This window comes from Idiotropiscis lumnitzeri, chromosome 9 (assembly GCF_059441095.1).
Source record: "Idiotropiscis lumnitzeri isolate Australia: NSW breed Sydney's pygmy pipehorse chromosome 9, RoL_Ilum_1.0, whole genome shotgun sequence".
In the NCBI taxonomy this organism is placed as follows: domain Eukaryota; kingdom Metazoa; phylum Chordata; class Actinopteri; order Syngnathiformes; family Syngnathidae; genus Idiotropiscis; species Idiotropiscis lumnitzeri.
The window spans coordinates 17,905,868-17,933,623 of record NC_142399.1 but is presented as its reverse complement, the minus strand read 5'-3'; the positions used below and the strand labels follow the sequence as shown (position 1 = coordinate 17,933,623).

Below are 27,756 nucleotides of genomic sequence, written 5' to 3'. Positions count from 1 at the left end.
TCACATTTCCCTCTATTTCACTGAATTGCTGATAAATACTTGTAGAAACGACAGTAATTTAATTCACATTCAATTGCGCATGTTTTGATACAACATTAACAATAAGTATAAATTATTCATCTTAAATACTATAAATTTAAAGTTAATGTTTAGACCAGCAACAAATTTCCCACTGTGACTGTTTGAAGGTATCAACAGCAACATTTGCAGTTGAATTGAATTCGTTAGGTGGTGAAATTATTAAAATATTTACTTTGCAATAACATTCCAACAGTGCACAAAGACTACATAGAATTTATCTATTTAATTTATGTATTTTTTCCTTAAAGGCAGTATTTCCCAATTTTTTTAGTTCCACTGTCCGTGTCAACCATTAACGACGCGACATGAGTGAAGTGTTATGAAAGCAACAACACAGGGTCCTAAAGTGTATTGCTGTAGTCCTACAACATCTCCCATGAATAAAGTCTTCTTTAACACGCAGTTGTTGTCCGAGTATTGATCTGACGACAAAACGTCACTTTGCATCGCCGCCCTGTTGTTTCATTCCGTGGTCCCTCTGCCACTGGTATGACGTGGTGAACAGGCGAGCAAGGCTAGTGACATGAGGCTAAGCCGACTCACGCCTATTTGAGTTTGAGTAAAATGTCGCTCACATTTTCTTTTTGCATCATCACTAAATCCTGTTTCTTCCAGCGTTGTTCAGGAGATTCCCTGATCTGTTTTGGTTGATTTTGATTTTGTATTTAGTTTCAGGTTTTAATAATAATAATAATAATGCCTTTATTAGTCCCACAATGGGGAAATTCGAGATTCGAACCCAGGCCTCCTGGGGAGACTGGGTCCTGAACGCGGCGCCTTAGACCACTCGGCCATCCTGGCAGCCACGAGATTCGAACCCAGGCCTCCTGGGGAGACTGGGTCCGGAACGCGGCGCCTTAGACCACTCGGCCATCCTGGCAGCCACTCGGCCATCCATTTCTTATGTTCCTCCGAGTGTCTAGTCAGTTTATTGTGTACACCTGTGCTTGTCACTTGTGTTACCCAATCAAATCCCTCCAACCCTTTGTGTCTTGTCCAGGTGTTCCTCATTGTCTCATTAATTTGCTTGTAGTTAGTTCCCTGTTTCCTTTCAGTCTTTGCCTTTATTGTCAATGTAAGTGGTCCTCTGTGCTTCGTCTGAGTCACATCTTGTTGTTTTTTGTTTTTTTTGTCATGCCTTCCCAATGTTTGTTTTGTTACTTTAATCCTTGTTGTTTTGTACTTGAGTATTTTTGTTTAGCCCAGTATTTTGTTTGCCTTTGTTTTCTCAAGTCCACCCTGCACTCCTGCTTCCCTTGCGTTTTGGGTCCTCCTCCAAGCCAATTTCCTGACATTGATAAGACTCTTGATCCAAAGTCTGAAGCCCAAGTTTGTCTTCGGGCAGTAGGCGGGGCACACTCTTAGGTTGTAGGTTGCCAGCCAATCACAAGGCACACAACGATGATCAACCACTCACGCTCACAATCACACCCAGGGACAATTTTACGCATCCAATCAACCTACCTTTTTGGAATGTGGGAGGAACCGGAGCATTCGGAGGGGAAAAAAAAGCAGTATTTTAACTGTGCACACTTGCGCGAGTGGATGCAAAATGTACTCGCACTGACCATTTAAGGGCAGTCTGGAGCCCTGCTCTGAGCCATTTTGACATTAAGATTTCCATCAACAAAAAACATTTTTTTTGGTACACCTTATTAGAACATAAATAAATAAATACATAGGTATAAAAGCTCCCAATAAGGGGCTGGTGGAGCGCTAGACGTCCACGGGTTGCCAAGCACAAATATTTGATTTGGTAGGTGTTGGAAACCTATATTCCACGTCGAGCTCTACGCTGTGATGGTTGCAGAAAATGCAAGTCATTGTCGTTGACGTCTCGCATGTTGCTAAGTTTATTTCACTGCTTGTATGCAGTGACCTGCTTCTCTCTCTTTTTTGTTGCTTACTTCAGGATATATTTTCACTCAAAGTTGAGGGAAAAGCGTACGGTGAGTCCCCCGCATGACGCTCACAAGGAGGAACACCAATCATATCACTTGTTCCTTTATAACTCGACCAATGAGTACAAAAGAATGCAAGGATGTGATATGCATAGGCTCAAATGAAATGAATGGCTCTTTTCACCATGCTGCATGGCAGCTGGAAATATATTGCTTAGTAATTTAGCCACCAGTTGGTAATTAGGGGGCATAAAGAAAAAACAGCACCAAAAGTGATGAATAGGCAACACACACACATATACACAAACCCATTTTAAAAGCACGGAGATGCACATGTCTTTACTGCAGGTAATCCTGGAGGCCTCACAGAACAGCCTGGCACCCAAGCAGGTCCGATACTGTATGCGCTGCATCCCTACTTTTAATGACCCTCCGGGGAACCCTTACCTGATGGACCAACTGAGCCAATGCGTCCAGGTGCAGCAACACAAGTGTTTCATTAAAAATTAAAGCCAACGTTTTGGAGCAAAGCTCTCAGTTGGCACAGAGGGGAGGCAGGGGAGAGTCGAGTGATAGAGAGATTTCCGAAAAAAAATTAAGAATAAATGCCGAGGAGATGATTCAAGGCACAGGTCCTAAACTAGACGTATGTGTATCCTTCAACCAGGTTATATAACCTCCAAAATCATTTTTTCCTCTTCACTTTTGTCTCCAATCACATTCTGACATTACATGACCTGTGAGTAATTAATCGACTGTGGCAAAGGCTTGTGAGAAGTATATTTCCAGTGGTGAGATGATTATGACTGCAGCTGTGCTCTGGTCATACAATTACTTGTAAATTTGCCAGCAGTATATTCTTATGTGGTTGGTAAAATATGTCACGGTATCATGACAGGTCTATTTTAAAGTATGCAAAAAAAAACATCTACACAAACACAAAATGGTGGAAATGTGTGGCCCGTACACCCTTTCGGAGCTGATCTGCTTCACGTCAAGTAACACTGCATTTCAACATGCGCCTTAGCGGAGGTTTGCACTCTCTGGGTGCCACTCGGAGTTCCAGAATAATTACCAAGCTCTTCAGAGAAATCATTTCCATGATCACACAGTGTTTCAATAACATCAGTAATTTCATTCAGTGTTAGTTTGGTAGCTACAATCACATGCTTTATTAGAAGCAAATGTAGGATGTGAGTGACACTTTTATCCTTTAAAGTAATACCACATATTCTTCTCATGGGGAAAATCACTGTTGATTGCACGAGTTGTAATGAGGGTGGAATTGTGCCATAAAAGAGAATACTTTTATCACTTTAATTATATCAATTCTTTATTCTTGTATTCATGCTCAAACACAGCCAGGAATGATTTAGTGTTTGTCTGCCTATGATTGTGTGTGTAAACAGCTGGATATGACTCAAGTCCTGAGCTGATGGCTGTTCTGGCATGTTGACGTGTGCCTTCAGGTGCATAGTGTTCTCCATTTCACGCATAAAAGAGTTAGCTAGAGATCGCACACACATAGACAACCTGACACACACACACACGCAGTAGGCACACAGCGACGACGTAAATGCATGCAAAAACATCTACCCACGTACACAGACACACTGGGGAGAGGAGTGCTACAAAGTAGGTGTGTATATCAGATCCTCAAAGCGAATCCTGTTTGACTGCGTGTCTGATGTTGCTGGTGTCTGCTGCTTCATTATTACAACTTGCTGTTTTTGAGATGAATAATTGATTCATTGTGTAGTACTGGATGATACTGTTTATTCTCAATGGTTATAATTAACCTAAAAAAATCCATACTAAACAACAACATACTGAATGTAATATATAATACCTTTATATATATATATATATATATATATATATATATGCGGTGCGCTTACTCATAAAAATAATCGTGCCACGCAAAATGAAATTACACAAATTCCTCACCATGCATGTTTCACATTAGACTTGTTCAATCAAACAAAACAAGCTTCAAACAGCAAAAAATAATTTTTCAAAATAAATACCTGCTAATCTCCATCAAACATGAAACAATTAAGATGATACGATGAGGAAGGACAGTCTATATAGTTTGGAGGATTTATTCAATTTGCATCCGTAATTGTGTGTAATTTACAAACTCATTATTTTACAATTTAGTGCATTTAACAGCAGCTGGAGGGCAGATAATGGAGGGACTATAGGGGGCTAGCATGGGCCCCTGACGGACCCCAAACGTGATGCAAAGCACTAAAATAATGATGTTCGTCTGTTTCTTCTTAAAACGTCAGATTTCAGCAGGGAGAAGCATGAATAATAACCCATCTCCTTTTCAACAGGAAGAAATAGCATCAAAAAGACAAAAGCTTTGACAAAAAGAACCGTCTTTTGATGGATATGATATCATTATCACCCGATTTTTATTTTTTGGACAGAATTATTCAACTTCACTGTTTTTTGCTACATAATTAATGATGCATTTATGACAAAAACTGCAAATGCTTATTTTACACTAATTTGTTCCTGTGGAAAACAAATTAGTTTTGTCAGTAGATACTGGGAAGGTGACATACTTCTTGACAGCCATAGAAGCTTTTCTTTGCATCTGGCATACCCACAAGAGTCCGTGAAGGAACAGGCGTGCTGTTTCTCTTCTTTTTGGATTCACGCTTGATCTGCAGGCAAGATGGCCTTGTTAAGCTCTAATAAAGTCCGTGGATTTTCAAGGTATGATTGTACTTAAAGTAGGATTGTGGATCCTTCAGTGTGTCAAACTGTGCGTAAGTGTGTGTGTGCGTGTGATGGCCTCTCCCATAAACTCATAATTGATTGTTTACTCTCACTTTTTATTCTTTCTGCACCTATAAGTATGACATTTTAATTAGGAGAGTTGACAGGTCTGGTGCATGATCCGCAACCTTGGATCTATCAGAAAATAACGAAAGAAAGACTGAAAGAAAAAGTGCGAGTGAGACACTTTCATCTTTTTCTTCCACATCCTCATCCCTCCCTCCTCATCCTTCCCACCCCTGATGTGAGAGCCGGACTGAGCAGCAGGTGCCATATTACTGTGTACAGAAAAGCAATTAGGCAGCATATTGGATGAATGAGGAGTGCATTAATATTAGCAAGTGCATTTGTCAGTGGCGTTTGATGCGAGTCCTTTTCTTTTCTTTCTGCAACATTAAGATTGCGGTGCTCATAAATTCACTGCTTAAACCACCATCTGCTGCGCTGTCAGCCCACACCGAGGAGAGAGCAGAGGAGAGAGGAGCCATTTATTCCCTTCTGTCTCTCACACTGGGGAAAGAGTGAAAGACAGATAGATAAGAAGAAATGCATTCAGTCCCCCTTTCTTTTTTGTACCGCAGGGAAAGCCGATGTATTAGGATTTATGGAGATGTTTGCCTCAAACCGAGTGACAGTACTCTTAAATCTGTTTCCTTTCTTTTTGTCTGGAGTGCTATACCTTCTGCTTACCGACATATATGAGGACACATCGCTCCACGGTAAACTCGAGAAGGAGATCAATTCTTAAAGACGTCGGGAAGAACTCACAATGAGCAGTTGAGTTTGCAATTACTGTACATTGTTCCTTCAGCACCGTGGCAAGTTGAAAAATGGAGGATTTAGGTTACTCCGTGTACTGATAGTACAAAAGTACCACGGCAGCTTTCTGTCAAAAGTGTAACAATGCAAGGCTCAAAATATTTATCTCACAGTTTTGCGAATCAATGACTTTAAGAAGCAACTTTCTCATTTTTGTTGGGCAGTTTATTTTGCAGATTAATCCCAGGGTCCCAAAGCAGGGGTTTTATTCGACAATAAAAACATGACACTATAACAAATGCCTTTTTTTTATAGAATAAAAAGTTTTTATTTCTTAAATTCACACAGCAACGAACTGTATTTTGTTATCTGGAAGCAAAACTAAATAGATTTTACAAAACTAAAGAGGTCAAATGTAATTAGGAGAAAATATCTCTATTGCAAAAACCAACAATTAATAAAATCAATATTTAGTAGGCCTGATGGAGTTTTGGCAATTTTGCACACCGATGCTTGACGTAGTTAGACAGAGGCTGTCTGCGCCGTTTGGGCATCAACGCGGCTGACTCCGACCACGTCCAGTAAATTAAGTGGCTTCTTTCCATCCCTTTAAATGTAGCGCAGCTGACTCTCATTGAATCTCTAGACGGATGTGGCGGAAGGTGGAAGAAACACGAACTTCAGGGTAACAAGGAGGAGACTGATTTGCATTTCAGGATTTCTAAGCATGCTTATCTGTCTATGCCTCGATAAAATACAGCAAAATTGCTTTAGACCACCTGCGCTGCAAAATAAACCTGCTTTGGAGACGTCTTATTTTTGTAGTGGGCATGTAATACAATACACTGGAACGCCATTGAGGCGTAGCATGGTTGACCAAAATCACAAACATGCTTAACTGGAACTGCCCATGCATCGGGGGAGCAGCATCTTTGCGCAAACAGGCCGTCTACCAAATTCTGAAACGCGGTAAACAAAAGCATAAGTAACATTAAGTCTATTATTTTTGAAAAGTTCCATGTTTTCAGTTTAATGATTCCACTTAGAGTGATCTTTTAGGCTTTAGCCATGGCGTTGCTTCAGTATCGGTATTGAGGCATTTTATTCGGGTATAGTATTGCAGTCTAATTTTTTTTTTATTGCGGCAACACTCTTCTGCATGCCCTCCCCACAAACCCCGGAGGTAACTGAAAAAAAACAAACGAGCCAATCCTACTGCACCGAATGCCACAAACATGGGGGAAAATGTGAGATGCTAAAAGTGAATCACATTTTCCCTCATGGGTGGTTTTGCTCTTTGAAAGCCATTTTAAAAGAGTTTTCAAGACAATACTTATTTCAGGGTAAACATGGCCTGGCTGCACGGCAACACCTGCCTTAGCTGTGTAAATTGTTTGACACCATAGCACAAAGTTGCGCCAGTAGAAGAAGAAGAATGTGACATCCTGCATTTTGTGTCCTTCCTACATGGAGTGGAATGAGAAGTTTCAGTCTAAATAGCTTTCATGTTCCTCCCACAAAGACTGCAGTAAGTTGAGTTATTCGGAAACTCACCACTTTTTACAATCAAAAAATTAAAATGGTCATTTATAAACAATAAGAATTTTTGTGGTATTTTGATTCCCGTGTTTTTGCGGGATCACCGCATGAATGTGTTATCAGGTGCATTAAGTTTGAGTATTTTTAGATACAATACAGCAAATTCCTGTCTATCTCTCTACCGTGTGCTCCTCCTGAAGAGTAACACTTCTGCTTGCACACATCTATTTGCCGGGGTTGTTTTTGTTCAGAAGTAGGATATATGCGGTTTGTGTATGAGTCAGGGAGAAGCTCTCCCTTCCCCATTAAAAAAAGAAAGGAGTAAAAAACAGACAAGTGTCAGTGGAAGATTACTGTCACACCGTTGTCACCATGACGGTGCCCTGTGGGCATTACGGGGGTGAGATTGGCGGGCGTCGGATGGTTGGACGGGGAGTTTAGAGGGTTGTGGTGGGGGGTTTGAACACCATTCTGCTTTCTTCTTGCTCTGTTTTTCTCTCGACCCCCACCCTTCTCAGCCCTTTTATTTCCTTGGTGATTAGCTTGCCCTGCGGTGAGCACTAAGCGGCCTAATCTGTAACACTGAGGTGGTGGGTGGAAGCTGAATGACAGGAAGAGACACACAGATAACAATACGCAGCTCTATAATAAACATACAAATAACACTATTAATAATTTTTTTTAATGTAAAAGTGCACATTTTCTTCAAAATGAACTACACGCCTTTTCCCTGTAACTTTTTGTCCAATATGATAATATAGTTTAATTATTAATGATTAATTATGGCATAATTTGGTTTGCTCTATCTTTTTGTCTTGTTGATTGCTTTGGGAAATTTGCGCAGAATGTTTTTTTTTTTTAATATAATCATGGTTGTGTAGTAAGATTGCACCATATCATTTGATGATGAGATAAACGACCCCAAAGCCAAACCTACTATTAAAAAAAAAAAATCAAGTTCATTAATGCATACTTCATGCATTTATTAAAAAAACTTACAATAATGTGAAGTGTGTAACTTATTACCAGTCTATCAAGTATTTTTGTTTTTGTTGTCATTCAGAAAATCCACTTTTATAAAGGTGTGGTTTGATTTTGGAGACGGGGGGAGGTATTCAGTGCTTGTTTTGAGGGGGCAGTCTTAGTGTGTGAGAATCATCTTCAGCCATAAAACTGTATCTTAAGGACTACTGATATTGTCTCTTAATTGATAGCATCGTTAATTTTCTTGGAAACTGTTAGCTCTACATCTCTTTCATCATTTGGGATTTCCCCCTTTTCAAATAATCTATTACTACCTCATGGTCTGATTTTTGGTTGGGGTTTATTCATTAGATGACGCTCCTAAAAGACTTGGCCAACTTGTTTGAACTATTGACTACTCTGACACTTGGATCAAGAGAAGAGCAGCTGCTCTTCACTGCTCCTGTATTTTTGCCATAGATCAGTCAAAGTCAGTGGGAGGGAAACAGATGTCTGAGTACCGAGTGGCCCGAGTGCAATTGCCACAGCATTTGCTCACTAACATGGCAATGTTATAGCAGCCTGACAGTTAGCATATATTTTCTGTTCACAAGGCAAACACAAGACCACGCTTTTGTGATAAGTACGTCATTTTTTTTTTGTCTTTCTACAAAATGGAGACCACAAATATGAATACATAACGTAAAATAGGAATAAAAACCAATTGATCGGACTGTGTACAATTATAATTGTTATTACAGAAGCAAACTGCATGACTAAACTTTAGATGGTATCGTACAGTAGAGTATCGGCAGTTCTATTTGTTGGGAAAAAAAGCTAACCAGTGATGCCTATCATGTGGGTTGCCAACTACTTGTGCACAACTGTTATAATGCAAGAACACTTTTTTTTTTTTCACCACTTTCATTGGCGCTGTAACGGTACCTGGTTGATGAGCTGATAAAATGTTATTTGAGTACAAAAACTCCCATTCTTGCTCTGCAGCAAGAGCTACAAGAATTTGAGCCAAAATTGACAGGCTGGATATTTTTTCTACGGTTTGTCAAAATTGAAGGTTCAGCCCCTTTTAATAATGGGAGGAAAAAAAGCCAATTTCCATAGAGGAGATATATTGTTTTTTTCTACTGTGAGGTTAAAAAATATTGTAAGAGTCTCTGCCATAATGTCAACTGCCAATTTTAAAAAGTATGGATCTATGAATTTGGCACCAGAAGTTTTTCTATGATTTAATGTTTTGAGAGCTTTAAGAACGTCCTGGACAGAAAAGGTATGGGATTAAAAGGTTCTCCAGTTGGATTTGGAAGAATTGTGCAAAGTTTCACAAAGACAGTTCTGAGAGAATCAAACAATGAAACCAATTTTATAAAATGCTTATTAAAACAATTCAGATGTTGCACTTGACTCTTTTACGAGTTAGGGTTATAATTCTGGATCCAAATTGACCAGGTTTATTTGTTTGTTCTCGAATAAACCTTTTCTCTCACAAAAATAAAACACCAGACTTTCACAGTTTAATTTTCAGTTATTTTAAATTATTCCTTTTTTTCCTGTTTCAATTTATTTCATTAACCATTGTGCGTTTTCCTGACATCTGCTTTCAATCATAACTAAACGCCCTCCTCAATACACCATTTTGGCGTATCCAAATTTCTATTTCCTGACCCGACTTTTTTTTTTTCTGTTAGCCAAAGCACCTCTGCTTGTGCTGCAGTCAGGTTTCTCAGACAGCATAGATTTAACTGCCTTGTCAGTAACACGGCTGTCCTAATCTCTATAACAGCCTCAAGTCAGCCACTAAAGAATGATGACGCAGGGAATGAATGAAAGGAGATGTTTTTTTTCCTTATGTCTTTTTTAATGTTTCCAAAACAACAAATGAGCAACCAAGCTCAAGTCTGAACCTACTGGCAGGATGTTTTCGTTGCCTCCACTTGGTCCTTTCAGAGAGAGGGTTGGAGTGGATAGAAGTTGGAGCTGAGACCCAGGAAGCAGACCCAGCACAAAATGATGTCTTGTATTCTGAGTTACTGGGGTACCTTTTCCGTGGTACACTTTCATCTCACTTTTTCTGCTTGTCATAAAATACTGTAGAAGGAAAAGATGGTGCTACGATAAGATCACTTATAGGAGCCTTTGCTCCTGCTAGCACATTGTGTGAAATCACATCTTTAGGCTCCAATTCAGCCGCTTCATTTGTGGAATAGTGGAATAGATTAATATCAATAAGGTTACATTTTGGCGAAAATTATTGTCATTTTGCGGCTGACCCCATTTCAGACATCAGGATGCCACAAACATCACATCTTTCACAGTATTTCAAAATGGGACAGTGATGGTTTGGTCTTTTATTTTAGTTCATTTGCGAACCAGCATTACGTCTCGCACATTTCTATTCTTTGTGGGCACAGCATGGGTAAAGGACTTTTCTTATCTAGCTTGACTCTGTCCCATATTGCTTGGTAATGTCCATCAAAAAAATCGTGACATGAGTTTGGTGCAGACGTGGACATGGAATGAACTACAACAGACGTTGTGAACAAGGCATCGGGCATCGGAATGAGTGGACAAACACGGCAGTGCTGGCCATTACCAAAAAGATTAAAAAAAACAAACATTTCCACTTCCCAATATCTGTACTTAGTCTTTTCCCTTCTTAGGTCAAATATATTTTAAATTTAGAAAACTTGTGTCAGTATGGTTATATGTAGGATTCTTTCAAAAATACACATTCCAACTATTTTTTTGTCGGAAGGTTGTTGTAGTGTAAACAAGCAAATTCTCTGAATGTACAGCTACAATATATTGTTGCATGTTTCACAGAATTTGTTCAAAGGAAACCAATATTGGTAGCTGTCCTGTATTGTAAGTACCCCGAATCTGAAAAATGCCCTGATACTACAACACTGGTACACTTTATCAGCCAGATAAAAGTTCCATCCATGTGGGCCATCCAATGTTGTGGAGCCCAATTGGACGCACTTCTCTGCGCTGTTTGTCTCCTACTGCACCAGCTGTGTGGTGATCACGACGCTAGGGTGACAACATGCTTCAGCGCAGCACGTAAAGAGAAGTAAGCAACAGTGTGATAAACTATCACTTCAGATTTCCTTCCACAGTTTTATTTGATAACCTATGGTATTCTCACGAAGCAGTCGTTTATTTCTTTTTACGCACTGTTTTGCAGTGAACAAAAAGAGATATCTTAGTATAAGTAGTCTTACTTGTAGATGCACCAGTCTCCGCGTTCTTCTGCGTCTCTTATTTATGTGCTCCTTTGACATACAAACAACCGAAGGGCCTTGTGTTACAGGCAACAGTTACGGTAAAAGAAACGTTTGGCAAGACACTTAGAAAGACATACAGTCGCATATAAAAATGTCTGTCATTATAAGCTACTCCGTAAAGGCTTGCATGTTTTTGAACAATATTTGATTAATTAAAAATGCAAGCTGTAATGCGATGAGCAAGTAGTGATATTTGTTTGGCTAGAATGGTGGCAATTTGGTTATTCGTCTCACAATTCAGAGGTGCAGGGTTTAATCCCGGGCCTTCCTATGTGGAGTTTGCATGTTTTCCCTGTGCTTGCGTGGGTTTTTGCTGGGTACACTGGTTTCCTCCCACATTCCAAAGACATGCATGGTAGGTTAATTGGACGCTCTAAATTTACCTTAGGTGTGATTGTGAACGTGATTGCTTGTTTTTCATTGAGTGCCCTGCGACTGGCTGGCGACCAATTAAGGGTTTCCCCGACTACTGCCTGAAGACAGCTGTGATAGGTTCCAGAATGTTCAACCCCCTTGAGGAGAAGTGGCTTGGATAATGGTTTGGATGCATTAATGGTACTTGTTAATGGCGAGTATACAGATGCAAGTGGTTCTACTTAAACTCGTTATACTCGTACTCAATCAGAATTTTTCCCCAAATTTTTATTCAACCAAGAATATTTGTGTGGTCAAAAGTCACTGATGTCGGACAAGAGCCCCTCCTCAGACAGACCGTTTGATACAGTAATAGGTTATAGGGTCAACAGCTCTTAGAAAAAGTTATCCATGCTTTCGTTACATCTCAGCAAGATTATTGTAATGCACTTCCATAGTCAATCCAGGCCCAATTCTGACCTCGCTTCACTGGCTCAGAGTACATTTTATAGTTCATTTCTAGACTTTAATTTGTCTTCAAAATTTTAAGTGAAATCGTCCCAGTTTACCTCTCTGAGCTCCTCTACCCCTACGCACCTGCCCGGTGCCTCAGGTCTATGGACCAGATGCTACTTTAGGTGCCAAGCCCTAAGCGGAGCCTCAGAGTTCATTGATCCTTTTCTGTCACCGGACTGTTACTGTTCTGCAGTTTTCTGGTGTCCCCTGTATATGTGTAAGTATGATTTATTTGTGTTTTAAGTTACTGCCTTCATGGTCTTTGTTGTTGTATAAACTTTATGGAAATGCTTTGTTACAGCTGCAGCTGTTGTGAAATGGGCTTTACAAATAAAGTTGTATTAGCTTATACTCTATTGTATTATCCCACCATTTATCATGTGCATTGGCATGGAGTCATGTGGAAACAGAGGAGGACCCAATTGGAATTGCGTAATTGTTTAAAATACCTTGGTAAAAAAAGCATTAAGATTAATTTGGAAAGGGGTCCTTGTGTTTCTCATCATTGAACATTAAGGAACCATCAGAATGCATTACACTTTTTCCATCAACACTTATTGTGCTGACTTGCATGCAGCTGCTCAGTCATGGTCACCCATCCCATGAAGCTCTCGACACACTTCATGCAGTGATTCAGCAGAGCTTTTAAGACCTAAACAGTTTATCAGCCTCAACACTTGTGCCGCTTTTCCATTACAGGTTCCAGAACGGTACCAAACCGCAGTGGCCTCGCTTGGCCCTGCCTGATCGCCAGTGTGACTCCAAACTTATTTTCAAACAAGCACCAATCAATTGGGGCGGGATCAACTGAACTGTGCAAGCCTCCACTGCACAGTGCACACTCGCAGCATGAAGATTTCAGAAGCGCCTAGACTCAGCCACTGGCTTTTTGACCATTCAAAATATGAATTGCTGCTTCATGACGTGGCGACTGTCAGGATAGACATGGATAAACGCAAGGGAGCGAGGCTTAAAATATTTAAGTCAAATACAACATGGATCAAAGACAATAAACAATCACTTGGAAAAAGGACATGGACTGACAATGGCTGACAAGGACTGAAAAAAAAAAAAACAGGGAACTAAATACAAACAAATTGACGAGACAACGAGGAACTCTGACAAGACACAAAGGGTCGAGGCAGCCGATTGGCTAAAACAAGGGACGGGGGATGACAAGCACAGGTGAACCCAAAAACGTAATATGACAGACATAGACAAAACAAACACAAAAAAAAAACATTAAACCAAACACTAAATCAAAACCAAAATCTACCAAGACAGATCATGACAGCGATGTCGCAAATTACAGCCCATGAAATTCACAGAAGGTTTCCCAAAATGAAAATCAATTTTTGGGTTTAAGACAGCAGACCTACTGGCTAGCCAAGACAAAGAAACAATATATACCAGGGGTCACCAACTCCAGTCCTCGACGGCCCCTATGCTGCATGTTTTGTATGTTTACCTCCTCCATCCAACCTGATTCAAATGATCAGGATTGTTATCAGGCTTCTACGGAGCTTCCTGAAAAGCTGATTGGAGTTTCTGACGCTCTGGTATATATAATTCACGTAATCCTTTACAACAATACTTAACCATAACCATTTACAATTTCATATGTGCTAATGGGTGAAATACTGAAGCTTATTGTGGAGATTTATTGGATTGAATGAGATGTCTTCAGCATCAGTCCAGAGCCTCGGTGGTCCTCGGGCCTGATGGTTGTGGCCCCTGCGCCGGAGAGTGAGATTCTCACGCTGGTGACTCGGAGAGGCAGATAATCGAATGGGACCTTGCTCTCCATTCAGTATGAAGTATCGATGGCAGCAGAGGGTGGGAAGAATGTTGACGCTTGGGTTAAAACTCTTTGCAAAGCCTTTTCTCCCATTGTGAAAACATTGCAACAAATACTAACAACTAAAAATCATATTGCCCATCGCTAACTTGGGAGCTATGCAAGGCAAAGATCTGCCATTTTCAAGGAATATACCCAAGTGTGATCATGTCTTCATACTGTGGGCTAGTTATAAACCTTGCCTTATCTTGACCCCCTTTCGCCGCCCCCGCTTGTCAAGGTAATGAAAGAAGGACTCTGCATTGGCCCAGCAGTACAGTACAGGTCCAAATCCAGTAAATTATCCAAAGAAGTGGATGTGTTGTTGAAGTTGTTCAACTTGATGTAGATTATATAGTGTGTACATCACTGAATAATGTTTTAGATTTTTTTAAATTTGTGAAGCAATCCATCATTGTATTCCTTTAATATTAAGCAAACATTTATTTACACATAAAAATACCACATCGACTCCTTGGAGGCCTGTAAGTTGTCAGACCATTTTTTTTTTCTTTATCCTCAATGCCCGTTTTCAGTTTGAGCAGTCAGCTCGTCATTTGATTCTCTGACTTTCACAAATCATGCAGTGTGGCAGTGCTATGATTACAGAGGGATAATTTGTTCGTCATATGCATGAGTAAGCTGATGGAATGAAGTGGTTGTGTGCGTGTTTTTGTATCACTGTGCTAAGTTTCAAATTTGAATAGAAGGTGGTCACAATGTGAAGATATTAAGACTCTTTGCCAGATGCACAGGTAAAAACACCAACTTCAATGGGTTTGGTTTGGAATAATTCAGCATTCAATAGCATAATGATTACATTTTTTTCCTCCGGAAAACATTTGGTCTCTGTAGCGTGTGTAGCCCATCCAGAAGGTAAACATTTAGGAATTGTAATATTGTTATTATATAATTATATTGTTATGATTTTGCCATCATACATACACAATTCAGAATGAAGAACTTTCAGAGCAAAGTCTCAGAAGCAGTTAATTAGTCAGGAGTGATCTATTCTCATATATAGCTTTAAAGTGGGGGTGCTGGTTCTCAAAAGCCCCTACCCAGTCTGTTTTAGATGCCTCCTTTTTCCAACACACCTGATTCAGTTTATCACCCAACTCGGAGAAGCCTAATAACGATCTTGAGATAGAAGTCACTTTCCTGAATTCCCTATTATTGCTTTGGTGTCTAATCAGTCACACATCATAACAGGCAAAAATAACGGACCCCACAGAATACGAGGCGTTACACCAAGCTATTTTCTGAAGAGATGTCAACTGCTTGGCCAACACTGCAGGACTCTTCAAGAGTTGAAGGATGCTATTAGAAACATTCTTGGATGAACATCCTGGCAAGATGAGTGGACAAATTTTGTACTTGGTTCTGTTCCCACCTAGAGCCAGCGGTGCACACCTAGTTGTCACTCTTCGAACCTTTGCTGGCAGCACAAATCCTGCGACCTCCATATATTAACAGCAATATCGGTTCACTGGTAAAATTCAGCCAATTGCTAAACGAGGGAAGTTCACTATACAAATTAGCTCATGAGCCGGAATGCGCCTATGAAAGCAAGTGAAGACTTTGAAAGAAAAAAAGAAATGCAAGAAACTATTCTTTAATACCCAAGTAAATAGCCTGATTTAAATCCAATAGAAAAAAACTACAAGACTCACAAAAAACAACAACTAAAGTTGGCCTGATTAAGCATTCCAGGGAGGAAATTTACATTCGTGTAGGTCGCTATATTATGACTTTTCTAGGCACATTAAGCTTCTCAAGAGCTTCAGAAAATAAACATCTGCTAGCATCAATTAAACACAATAACTCGAGGAGAAGCTGTGATAGATCACCATAAAATATCATTGTTTTTATGATTGTTTTTTTAACTATGCAAAAAGCCACCTAAATTCTTGTCTTTGTACGTGTGTTGATTTCCTCACAATTGAAACACTTGTATATTTTCTTGAAGATCAGTGGAGAATTCTGATGGTAGGTTGCTGAAAAAGAGTAACATTGAATTATAGTAGGATCAGCTTATGAATAAAACCCCCCCCAAAAAAAAAGAAAAAAAAAAGCAAGCACGCATTTCTGAGAGGTGCATCTTGGTGGCTGGTAGTGCACGTCCATGCAATCCCTTTTGAAGGAGCAGGTTCTCAAAGTTGAAAGTACTGTATACACTACAAACATCCACTTTATGAGTAGGCCTAATATTAAGGTATCTATAAATACAGTAATACCCCGGTTATCGCGGTTAATGGGGACCGAGACCACCCGCGAAAACTGAAAATCCGCGAAGTAGCGGCGCCCCTTCAAAAATGCTTAAAAAAACCTATACAGGTATACAGAATACCCCCCTGTATACAGTACACCATATAGAATACGGGTAGAGAGAGAGAGAGAGAGTGAAATTCATGTTATAACAAAAAAAAAACAAATTATTATTAAAACTTATTATTTTTTTATTCCCCAGCCATTATTTTTGTATTTATTCAATTACTTCTTTTTGTATTTATTTAATTACTTCGACTTTTACCTGCTGGTACGCCGTCCGGTGTGCCCTGTGAAATGAAAGGTGGCATTCTTCATTTATTTATTTATTCATTCATAACTGACAGCCTCGCGCTCCGCTCGTGCCTGGGCGGAAGAGGTGCTCCTCTTTGGCTTAATTGTCATGCACGCCGGACCTGCTCCTCCGAAGCGTGTCTCCGTTCGGTTGAACTCGGTTTCATTTCGCCCCGTTCGTGCCCCGGGCGGAAGGTGCTCCTCTTTGGCGTAATTGCCACGCACGCCGGCCGGCCTCCTCCGGAGCTCTCGTACGGTCCCGAACGGAGCGAAATGTCGCCCCGCTCGTGCCCGGGCGGAAGGTGCTCCTCTTCGGCGTAAATGCCACGCACGCCGGCCGGCCTCCTCCGGAGCTCTCGTACGGTCCCGAGCGGAGCGAAATGTCGCCCTCTTCTTCGTCCACTCTCCTCTTCGCCCATGCTCTTCTTCGGCGCACGCCGGCCGTCTAACCGCTCCAGCGCCCCGTCGTGCCGCTCGGCAAAACTACAATGCCCCCGAATATTTTTTAGACCCGCGAAGCACTGAACCCGCGAAAGGTGAACCGCGAAGTAGCGAGGTATTACTGTACTTAAATTTCACTCTTCTCAGGTATATTTTTTGCAATGCACAAGACAGTGAAATCAAATGAGTAAAATTAGGAAAAATCACTGAGAGAAAACTAAAATGAACACTTGAATTGTTTTTTATTTTATGTTTTTATTATTTTATTTAATTTGTAAGACATTTTCGCTTTGGTGCACTAGTCTGTATAAATAAAAAGCATTACATTGCTCAATGAAATCAAATTTGAAACTGAAAAAGAAATCTGAAAAATAACTTTTTTGCACTGTAACATAAAAGAACATATTTTAAGGAACTGGGTTATGGGTGTTTTAATGTTATGTGTTGCCGTGGGGTGGGGGTGTTTTGACAAACATGTCATGTTCTGTTACTTGGAGTACTTGCATTTATGAGTTTATGAACGTACCACGCGGTTTGCAAGAGAGAGAGAGAGAGCGCACGGTGTTCGTGCTCTACCGTGTCACTGTGCCAAACAGTAGCTGTGCTTTGTTGTAAATAAAGTTTAGTTCAGTTTACGTCTCAGTGAACTTTGGAAGATGTTCTAAAGTATTGTTTTCAATGTATCTCTTTGTAAAGCCAGGCACAAATTTTCGATGTGAGCTAGATATTGCTGCCACGGCGCCTCGTTAAACCCCAATTATCTAAAAATACCCAGTCTAACAATTGTTTCACATAAGTTGTTACACTTGACAGACCATTTGAACATATTAAACATAGACGAGACCAACCATATATTACAGCTTACCTGACTGTCTGCAGTCCGCCTGGGATGGTCAAGTTAAAATGCAATCGACTTTTTTTTTCTTAATTGATGATGTCAGAAGGTCACAATCATTTCTTCTTGAAAGAAGGGGCGGTCGGGGGGCCGGAATGGGAGTGAATTCTAAACATACTGTTTATACACACTATTAAGACAACATAAGGAACATTTATAATAAAAATTTGTATCCACATGAGCAGGCTTAAAATGGTCTAATTCCTCCTGCTCTGGTTTGCCCACTACATTCCCAACAAGTTAGCCCCAGTCTCCAGTACATTAAAGGGCCTATCCTAGGGGGACAGTAGCCGACGCCTGCTGACAGCCTGACCTTCAACAAGCTTGTAGAAAAAAAATGACTTAACTGATGGTAGAGATTGCAGAGTTTTTTTTGGACTTGTCAATTTTTTTTGACACGATCAGCATCAACATTCTGATTAGGAAACTGTAGCATTATGGTGTCAGAGTCCTAGAATTCTACTGGTTTAGCAGCGAACTCGATGGAAGGTACAATATATGTGAACGACCTTAAATCATTAAACTGTCAAACATGGGGTCTTCTTGGCACCAGAGAGGCCATTTGACCTTAAACAATATAAACAACAAACTTGTTAAATTGATAAATTGTTTAAATGTAATAAATTCTCCTAGACCGTTCAAAAACAATTATATCATCTATTGCCCTTACCAAAATCAAGACTCGGCTGTACAGATACAATATATATTGAAATTGATGAAATGACTATATGACTAAACCTGGATAAATCATTAAATTTTAAAAATCATATTTATTCCCTTGCAAACAAAGGATGACTTTCAAAATATGTAAATATTTTCTTCCGCCTTCATTATTAAATACATTTTAGAAAACTTTATTTGAACCTCAACCCATACTGTATGCTGAACTGTTCCTGTGTGGAGTTCACATATTCTCCCTGTGCCTGCATGGGTTTTCTCTGGGTACTCCGGTTTCCTCTCACATTCCAAAGACATGCATGGTAAGTTGATTGGTTGCTCGCAACTCTTCTGTGATTGTGTGTGCGAATGGTTGTTTGTCTTTGTGTGCCTTGCAGTTGGCTGAAAACCAATTCAGGGTGTACCCTGCCTAGGCTGGGGTAGGCTCCCGCATGCCCGCAACCCTTGTGAGGAAAAGTGGCTTGGATAATCCCATACAAGGCCATAGAATGTCTCTCTCTCTCTCTCTCTCTCTCTCTCTCTCTCTCTCTTTCTCTGTCTCTCTCTCTCTCTCTCTCTCTCTCTCTCTCACGCGCGCACGCACCCACACACGTAAAAAATAAATACACACATATATTGCACATTGAGCAATATATATAATATATATATATATATATATATTGCTCAGTGTGCACTTTTGGCATTAAGGGGAAAATGGTCACTCAATGCCCTTTTCATAATGATCCATTTCATTAAAAGTAACAGAGCAGAACCCTTAATCACACACGTTATCTCACATTGTTACTTTTTCTACGTGTTGTCATTGTTACCAACACATGCATGCACACACACACATGCATACACACACACAAATGCACACATGCACATGCTACGTCTGGTGTGAATGACCCCGATGCCATAGGCAGAGTTTTCACAATAAACTAACCTTGATCAATAACCTGCTGTAGACCTCGGCTAAACCTGCTGGTCCCCCTACTGCTGGATTTCAATATCACGGCTGTTTGAACACTACAGCCGAAGGCCAACTGTGTGTGTGTGTTCATGCGTGCATGCAAAATATGTTTCCGTGTGTTTGTGTGTGCGTGCATTAGTGTGTATATAGTGAACTGTTGCCGCTGCATGAATTTTTCAGAGCCTAGAGCATGGGTGATTGTGTTTGTGGATGCTGCATATGAGTGCTTAAATAAAACTTTGTGCATGAGTTTTCAGAGTGTGTGAGCATTTGTGCGTGTGTGTTTGTGTCTTTAGCTGTGTGTTCAACGGATGCCTGGGGGTCTGCAGTGAACGGTGCTAACCGGCCCTCTGAACTCTTCCCTGGGATGAAAAAAAGAAAGCCACTGGGCATGTGCAAGAGGACAGCATGCCATTTACCTGGGCTACGGATGTTTTTTAAAAACTGGCAAGAGGGACTTGAACACATGCACAAACAGACACACACTTTTACACAATAATAGACACTCCAGCCTTTTGCCTCAAACGCAAAAGCACACCTTTGCTCCCTTGTCTCAAACACAGAACCACTTCAAACATTTTCACATTTATTTTATTTATTTATTTTGGGATGCGATACAGGCAGAACTACCCTTACATTAAAAAAGCCAAACCACTTTCTTCATGTGCCCTTTTCTCACTTCCTGTAAAAAAAAAAAAACTGCATCAGAGGGACTTGTTAGTTTACATCCAGTGTTATGAAAAGCAGGAGTGTTTGTACGCAGTGAGATGAAGCTATGTGTTTGCTGGCATTTCAATGTGGCTAAATGCTTGGAAATAAACTACAAGTGGTGACACAGTAGTGCAGTTCATCAAGTCATTTCACCTCCTGTGTGTATGTCACAGAAATACGACTTTTCTGAGAAATGGCTACAATATGTCTACTAATTTAGTAATAAATCACAGGAGAGGTATAAGAACCATTATCCTCGCCGTCTGCCTTACCTGAACCTGCACTAGGCGTGTGTGTGTGACTGTGAGAGTCTGGAGTTGAATACCGCTGACCCAGATGTGTTAATTGGGTCATGGGAACACCACCGCCCACACACTGGGGGTTATGGGGTAAGCTTAGTGGCGTGTGTGCGTGTGTGTGTCAGTGTGCAGACAGGGTTAGGACACTGGGGCAATGCCCTGATTATACTCAGATTAGTTTTGGGATTTCACTGCTCCTCCTCTTGAGCTTTACTCCCCCCGATAATGCTGTCTGTTCCTTTTGTTTCACCCCCTTAGTTTTTTTTTTTTTTACTTCCTTCTGTAATTCTTTTACTCTTTTCTTCACTCTAAGGTAGAGTTTTGGAGCTTTTGGTACTATAAATTTCCCCAAAAGCCTAAAAATGTGCAAGAAAACAAAAGTAAGAGGCAATGCATTTTTTGTCAAAATGTATTAAGTGAAGCATTTATCTTTTGCAGAGGTACTAACGTGCTACAGTTAGTTGAGGATAATTACTCAAGTAAGTTTTGGGGTAACTGGTACTTATTCATTGCAGCATACTTTTTACTTCTACCTGAATACAAATGTGAAGAAGAAACTGTACAATTAACTCCGCTACATTGAGCTAAATTCAACTCACTAGTGTATTTATCAATCTTGTTGCAATATATTTGGTTTTGGTTCATCAGAGAGACTTCTTCACTGGGTGCCACAACAGCAGGGGGCTAAAGAAAGGGGGCGAGCTTTCTGCAGGCGACCAAAAGAAGAACCAATGAAGTCGTAGCGCCGGCGTTCAGGTGGACGGTTCCTCCGGTCCGCGGGTCACTCTCCAGCATCTGGGATGATGCAAGCCAGCACCGCTCGCTTCATGACAGCGAGGCCAAAACCCCGTGAGTCTGAATCCTCTCCTCAACGGGCGGGCATTTCGGCAAGTGTATCATCACGACATCACGACCCTGTGAGGAAGTGCGCAAATATATTCATCTATATAATGCCAGCTCCAACTTTTATAAAGATGTTCAAATGGCAGCCATCTCCTAGTGTTACATCTCCGCTGCCGTAGGCTTGGAATTGTTGGAGTGCCAGCAAAGGTGGAAGGTTTTGAGGGACAAATTCACCGTTGCGACACCCGCCTGACTTGGAGTGAAACTGCAGCTCATTTCCAAAACAACGCGTGTAGGTGCGCGAGAATGTGAAGGCAATTGATGCGTGACATTGACGCAGTGATGTACGCATGGACATCGGACACGGTCAGTTTCAGCTGGCCTCCGCTCCACTCCAATAGCAGTCACCATGGCCGTGGCCGCGTGCGAGCATGTACGGGTTTGTCTGCCGCTGGGCTGCCCAGCTCCTGGCACCAAGGCAACCTTGTTGATTCTGCCAGTATGCTTGTCTCAAAGATTAAAGCCATGCGATTCTAAGTAAACACCGTCTATAACCTTCCAAAACGTTGCACGATCGCAAGGACTCTCCAGTGTCGTGCTCCCCATCTGCTGTCTTGACTCCTGGTGCTGCTCTGATATCCAACCTGTCCAGCTTGCACATGTAACTCACATGTCCTTTTCGTTTTTACAGAATATTGAGTGATAAGCTGCCGCCGCTACGGTCCTGCCAACTTTGCTGTGTGAACAAATGCATGCGGATATCAGTCACGTGTTGTCCGGAGTTGATCATACGGTTGGTTGAAAGATCGGTCCATGGTGATATGATTGACTGCTAAACAAACAAACAATACAACCATGTGGAATGTGATGTGCTCTTTGGCATTGCGCTATAGGCCGGGTAGAGCTGGTTTCTTCGTCAACTTTTACAGCGGCGAAGTGACTGATAGAAAGTTCAAAAAGTGGCAGAATAATATGAAACTAGACTTTCAGGACAGTATGATTACGACCACGGGGCTTCACACCTGCGGGTTAGTCAACCCGTCTAGTAATTGACAGGATAATCAACAAATTGATTTCTTTAAATAACTGATACACCTTTGAGGACCGTAAGAATCATGGTTTCAGCCCTGATAAGCCCGTTGCTAAAGGCGGGCCGGGCAGTAGCCATGTTTTCAACAATTTTCCAACCACCTACCTCACGATGATGTGCTGAAGGATGTTATAGGATTAGAGTACAAGCCAATGATTAGGTTAGATCTCATTTAAAGGGGAAGTCAACCCCTGAAAATTGTTGGCAATAATATGTTCTATGTGGGCCAATTAGCACGATGGCCTCTCAGTGCAGACGTCCTGGGTTCGATTCCGGCTCCGGTCTTCCTGTGTGGACTTTGCATGTTCTCTCAGTGCCTGGGTGGGTGTCTCCGGTTTCCTCCCACATTCCAAAAACATGCATGGCAGGTTGATTGGACACTTTAAATTGCCCCTAGGAATGAGTGTGAGCGCGGATGGTTGTTTGTCTATGTGTGCCCTGCGATTGGCTGACAACCAATTCAGGGTGTACCCCGCCTACTGCCCGAAGATTACTGGGATAGGCTCCAGCACCCCGTGCAACCCTTGTGAGGAGAAGCGGTACAGATAATGGATGGAAGTTACAGCGCTGAAAAAAACTAAAACAGGTTCCATCGTATCTTTATTTTTTTTTCCCAGTTTCATTTTTGATTTAGTTGATCAATTTAATGCTTTTAACAGAGGTGGGAATTTTACAGAACTTTGCTGCTCCGTCATTCGTCTTCCGTTAGCAGCACCAGTTTGTCCTTTGTAACTCCGTCATTTTTCAAACCGAAGCAAATTGTAGTCATCAATTGGTCACTCTGTCACTCAGTCCATCAGTTAGTCTATGTGTCTGTGTGTGTGTGCACATTTGTGTGTGTGGCTTGGTGGTTCTAACCTCCGCCCTCCCAACTGAAACTCCTGCCACACCCTTGGCACACCTGGTATAAGTTTTTGGAAGGGCCAACGTGTATGACAATTCTGACAACGATATTAATGGATCTTTTTTGGCGTACAGTATTACAGTTTGGATGCAGTTTCAAATCCTGGTTATTGCTTTTTGTGTTTCCATGGTCTCTATGTGCTGGTGCGGATTCGTTGAGTGCACTGGCTCTCTTCTCAACAAAATCAATGTTAATTTACTTTTTTTTTTTTTAGATATAATTTGACTTACTAGTGGCATCGAGGTGTGACTGGTTTAATGACAAGCCACAAAAAATAGATGTATGCATCATTTGCAGTGCTGTAGAACTGCTGTATTATGCTGTGAGTTGTTGTCTCATGGTTATGTAGCCTTCTTTTCTTGATATGTACAAACGTATTTTAGGCACAATTTAAGATAGTCATGTCCTGATAATGGGTCGACCAGCTTTGATGCCTGCATTATAAAATGACACAATGGGGTTAGAGTTGGGTTTTTTTGCGGCTATGGGTGGGCGAGAGAGCTTTATCCTGAAAAACAAAATTGGGAAACAACCAGCATTCTCACCTTTCCACAGTCTTGTGTTTTGCTAATAGAAGATGATTCATGCGAGTCGGTGTATAAATTGGATTTGGAAGCAGAAAATTAACACACAAGTTGCATCTTTACTTTGAGGAGTATTTTTTGTGTGAAACATCACAGAGGAAATTACTGATTACCTGTATAATATATAATTCAAAGACAAACTGCAGCTAAGAATTGAAATGGACTGCCAAATGCATCCCCCTTGACGTAAAGGTCATAGGGATATGCACTCAGAGAGCGCAGACATGAAGTACCAGCCTGCCAAATGAGACAAACTTGTGGCCAGACGGTGAACAACCAGTGGTCACACACAGCCAAGTGATGTCCAGTGAGAAATACCCCGGCCAAACAATACCCTCAGGCTAGTTGGCATGGTTCAAAATGATTGGTGTGTACAAGAAGAGTGGTCAGCTGCCAATAAACAAGCTTAGTCGGATGTGACCTTTGCCTTTCATTTCAGTGGGAGACTCATGTCCCTTCTGAGATATTTTCATTCACTTACACACCCACACACACAAACAGACACACATGTAGGATGTGGTCAGTGCTCTCTCTAACTGGTTGGTATCGATCCAGTCCTTGAGGTAAGATGGCACACACATGGTTGCCTCCTCAAACAGCAAGCGTGCCACACCACTAAACACATACGCTCAGACACACAGGCTCCGGATCGCCAAAGCAATATTTACAGCCAAGTCCACTTACAGGCCATGGGAGGGTAAACACACACTTTGGCCAAATACACGCATTTGCCAAAACTAGCAGTGTCATCACACACTGCAGGGAATCCCAGCATTTGGCTCTGTGTCTCTGTGGGAAAATCCATCAGAGAAGAAGAGAAAAAGGGGCTGGCGAGTGGTGGGGGGTGTTGGCTGGGATGGTGAATTGACTGTGGTTGAAAAAAAAAAAGGGGGGGGGGAAGCTGGACAATCAAATATTACACAGTGTTTAACACATCATTTTCAATCCCCACCGATTTCATTCCCTGCCAATGTTAATTGCCGCTGTGCTACCTGCCACCAGTGGTCCTTTATAAAATGACTTCTGAATTGAAGCATATGGACAAGAAGCCGCGACGGGAGTCTTGAACGACTTGAGGAAGGGTCCCATTAAATAAGAGCCGGCTAATTACTTTGTCCTCCCTTTTGTCCTGCGCTATCCAAGATCTCGCCGCCATTCATATATCTTACTGTAATGAGTAAAGCCAGGGCCTGCCACCTCAGCTCGGTAATTAAACATATAAATTCTCCCTGCACAGAAATATTTGTACTTACTAGGATTGATTTATATAGCTCTCTAAATTGCCCTGTTGAGCTTAATTTTATTGGCTGCTTTTTTTTTTTTTTTTTTTTTTTTTTTTGGCAGTGGATTCATCAGTTCAATGTGGGAAGCTCAATATTTTCAAACATTAGTAGCTTCCCAAGAAAAGTGAGCGGAGTTCTTAGTATTGCTGCAATGGAGCGCAACTGCAACATCCATCTTTAAAAAAAAATACAATTTTTATTAAATTCTAAAAAACGGACCACAATATAATAATAATTCTTCAGAAACATCTGGAGAGCTTTTAGATGATCATCCTTCAATCCGTTTTAAAATTATTGTTTAATATCATGGCCACTGGTATCCAAATTTTTGTGACCTACTCACTGTTTTTTTTTTTAAGTGGCACATGCAAAAATATAACAGTTGAGATGGCCCGCAATGCTATTAGGAAAAAGGTTTGGACAGTGTGGAAGTCGAAAAAACAAGAGGCTGTGAGTGATGGGGAATACCATATATATATATATATATATTAATAAAGCTTTACTAGACATCCAAAGACACAAATACATTTAAAGCTAAAATAGTAATATACATCTGTGGATAATAAAGATGATACCATTTCAGAAAGAAAAAATGTTGGTCTCCACTTTCTGCTTGGTATCAAGGTGATCCTCAAGTTTGGTCATCTTACTACAGATTACTCTTGCTTAAGTGCTGAATGTGGCGATGAGATTCAGTTGCTGCTTAGTGGAGGTGCAGACCTGTTCTAGTTGGATGCAAGGCCACCAGTCACCTCAAAACCTAAAAAAGAAAATCCTGAACTATTTTCCTTCTCACCTTTAAGCGTTATATAAACAATGTGTAACTGCTTGATATATCGATTGGATGTATTTCATTCCGTAGGTTAAAAAGAAAAATCCTACTGGCTCCTCCTTCCTTCCAATTTTAGGTCTGCAGCCCGTGGAGGAAAAAATGTGGACACCACTGAACTTGCCCCACCTCCGCGGGATCTTTAATGCTTTTGTTTTTTTCTAATTATACGCTTCCAACTTCGGGGGAATGTTTGTGGAAGGCACTTTTGTGTTCCAGCATGATTGTTCCAAAGCAAGGTCAATGAAAGCATTGTTGGGTGAGTTTAGTTGGAAAAAAAAATTAAAACCCCTGACCTCAACACCATAAAGCACCATTTATTTTCCAACTTAGATTTCTTTTTTTACACAGATGGACAAATACTGGTTTGACACAAACGCACTCCAATATAATACATGCAATTCACCTAACTTGGTAAATTCTCTACAGCTCTCCAAAGTCTAACTCACTTGCTGATTCATTTTCAATGAAAAAGGTCGACCTTCTGAGAAAATGCACCATGGTAAAGTTTTCATTAGTCTTAATAGATGTGTGTTGTGTATGGGTGGCGTTGGTCTGTCCAATGCTCGGTTGGGCTGATTCACTTCAGTAAATCCATCATATCTGAATTCTGGCGACTCGGCCAGCATGACCGCACCTACCGCTGCACTGATGCTGGTCATTCAGAAGCTTGTGTGTGTGCGTGTGTGTGTTTGTGTGTGTGGGCATTTTTCCACTAGCTTCCATTTGCACCTACAAGGTACATTCAGACATGCTAAGATTCTACACATCAAATTTTGTATATTGTGCACATAAAGACTTTCGCTCATAATGGATTCACTTTTAATTGCGAACAATTATATTTTACTCATTTAATCAGAAAAGTGTCAGTATTATCATCATTGTTTTATCATCGGACATGGATGGGGATTATAAAGTAATTTTTTAAAAATTCAATCCATTGTATAATGTTTTATTAAGTTCCTGGCCCGCGGCCTGCATGACCAGTGAAGAGCAATTTGTTGTTGCCACATATCTAATTGTATGCAGATTTGAGATTAATCTAATTGATGTATCGCGTCGTTCCGGGAATTGTTTAATGTCAAGCATCGCTAAAAGATTGTAAGATGCTTCTCACGATATGTCGAGCAGCAGGTCAAGCAGCTGAATCAGCTCTATGAACTCCACTGTAATATTGCGAGCCAAACATGATTATGATAAAATGAAACAATGGGGAAGCTGCCGGTATTTTATCGAAAGAAAGGTATCAATGCGATTGTAATTAGGTCATTTGTCCGTTCATTTGTGTTTCACATGATTTAAGGGTTATTATTTCTTTTTGATGTCATTGCTAAATGAGCAGGCTTCATGCATGCTGAAGGGTCATTGTCTTTACTTCCGCACCCCTCCTTCCTCCCCTATTTCGAGTACTGTATGCAGGCTTACAAAAGCTTCATATAAAACCGCATGAGCCCCAATTTCCTCCATGGCTGATGGAATTCCCTATTAAGCGACTGCAGAACGTCTCCCAGCTGGGAGTCCCAGTTTGAAATGTGCTGCGTTAAAACCTAATGAATGTCATAATTAACTGGATATACTTTACATTTAGAATGGAATTGGCTGTTATAAAACCATCTACCTTTTAACCCCTTACTCACCCC

The 27,756-nt window shown here is 40.9% G+C and overlaps 1 long non-coding RNA gene across 15 annotated transcripts in view; it reads left to right on the top strand.

Moving 5' to 3' along the window:
- Positions 1-27,756, top strand: part of LOC148330571 (uncharacterized) — a 210,198-nt gene that overhangs the window by 18,741 nt on the left and 163,701 nt on the right. The gene's annotated exons all lie outside the window — the stretch shown is intronic.